Source organism: Kryptolebias marmoratus, linkage group LG21, assembly GCF_001649575.2.
Source record: "Kryptolebias marmoratus isolate JLee-2015 linkage group LG21, ASM164957v2, whole genome shotgun sequence".
Taxonomy (NCBI): Eukaryota; Metazoa; Chordata; class Actinopteri; order Cyprinodontiformes; family Rivulidae; genus Kryptolebias; species Kryptolebias marmoratus.
In genome coordinates, this window is record NC_051450.1 from 12,137,819 (window position 1) to 12,140,200 (window position 2,382).

The following is a 2,382-nucleotide window of genomic DNA, read 5'->3' on the forward strand; positions in this document are numbered from 1 at the left end:
GATGAATGGAGGAACAGTATTTTCATTCATAGATAGTTGCAAAACAAATGACAAGCTTGTGATGTGGTAAAGGTATTCAACTGGTAGCTGTTTCAAATGTCCAAAGTTATGCTTTCATTTAGAAAATAGGCTGCTTTTTTCATGCTATTTGCTGTTCAAGTCCAACAGTGCAGTTGTTAATTTGAAAGAAATACAAAATGTGATGCAGAGAACACACAATGCAAAATGCAATAGTAGCCAGTATCACATTAAATCTGTAAAGCACAATTTTTTCTTTATAAATTATTAATTGAGTATAATTAACTGCTGAAAAAAAGCACAGATAAGTATTGATTATTCAATCTACCATTAAGAAATGGTTACCTGATCATTAATTAATTACCAAATCATTAGCTTTTTAATAAAACTATCATGGCAAGTTTGCCATTAGATAATGGTTAATTAGCAAGTAGTCATTTATTTATTCCTCATTAGTTTATACTGTGATAAGTTATCTTTTTTTGGCCCCTATTGTAGTGTTACCAACATTGGATCTATTATTACTAATTTTAATTAGTACATTAAAGTCTATATGAGCAGCCATTCAACATCATTGAACACACATACTTAAACAGTTTCATACAATTTTGAATTTTGTTCAGATTTTAATCTTTAAATTCTAAAGTGATGTTCACATTACCAAATACCATATGAATCATTTGTTCCTTCTTGAGCCAAACCTGAAGGCATACATGTTCCTAATGAAAGGAGAAATGGCTCTCCAAATCCTTTCAGACATCTTTTCAATCAGCTCACTGTCTGGCAAATGAGAGTCCCTGCTAAAGACCCTCTAGTGTGCGTTGTGGCGCTGTGTGATGAGTTTGGCTGTGGGTTTGAAAAGACGAGCTGAATCTAAAAACCCGTGTGAGAGAGCTGAGGACAGGGACAGTTGACAGAGTGAAATCCTTCACGTTGCTGTAATGGGTATAATTACACAAAGAAAAGGGCTGTTAGGTTAAATTACCCGTAATATTCACCATGGATAATGGCAGAAATTCAGAAGGTTAAATGACACCAGCAGCTGAATGACTTCTGACATTAAGGTGCTATTGAAAAAAAGAATTATAACAGAGCTTTTGCAGGCAAGTCCAATGCATGTTGGATGGTGAAGATTGGTTTGAAAAGACTTTTAAAAAGGGCTTTTTTTGTGAACACCTGTGTCTTTAGAAGCCATTGTGAGACAATAATTTAGTCTGAAAAGCTCTGGACGAATAGATTGTTTCCAACAGAGAAAGTCATTTGAAGCTCACTTTGAGTCGCAGGGATGTCTGGATGTGTCCTGCTGAGTGCTGCAGAACTCATACAAGTTACCACAGCAGGAAACGCTGAATAAATTCATGCAATTAGTTGTTTTCATCACCTTTTTTCATTTTTCTTCCTCTCAAAACAAGCTTGTGTATTATTATTTTGTTCTTCTTCGGTGAGAACTATATTCTCTGTGGTTCAAGTTCTGACCTTCACAGCCAACAAACAGCCCAATTAGTGGATGAGTAGGGGAAGGGGCCTGGCCCTGATCACCTCACAATTACCGCAAGTCATCCCACAAGCAACCGCCCACACTGCTTGTACTGTTTGTCTAATGATCATGAAGAAGGAAGAGAGAAACATTGTATTATTCCTGATATTATACTTACCTTGTTCCAGTTATGGACAGTTCCACTTCCTTCATACATCTTGAATCAAGTGAACTTTTCCTTCTTTCTCAACCTTAATCAGTCCCAATGCTTATGTGCCCTCGTGATTGATGATGTTCAACATGAGTGGTCTAATGGGCTCTCAGAAAGCCCTATCATTCTAGATAATATGTTAAAAACATGACGTTTGACAAGCAAATTCTATGAACTGTATACATTTTAATTTAAATAAGCATAAATGTAGTCAAAGTTCAATGTATAAAATACATTGATTTATAGCTTCATAAATTTCAATTGAAATACAGACAAAACACAGACTGTTACAACCCAAATATAAAACAGCACATGATAATATTTATGTTATCGCCGGTCTCTGAAAGTAACAATTGGTCAATCATGTTTTTGCCCTTATATGTGTTTGTCAGTCACTTTTACAGATATTGCACTAAGACTTGGTGTGGCAGTCGCTGAGAGTCATTTACAATACGTACTCCAAATTGGTGGGAGATCTTTGCTTAAAACTTCAGCCTTAACTGTTGCTGTCAACCCTATTTGTCTGTTAGCAAAATATCTCATGAGCCACAATATGGATTTTAATGAAAATTGCAGAAACTGATTATAGGATGTATATCTACAATTGATTAGCTTTTAAAGTCAATGCAATTCAAGTTGGCTGCCACATTTAATCAATTTTAGCCAACACAAAAAT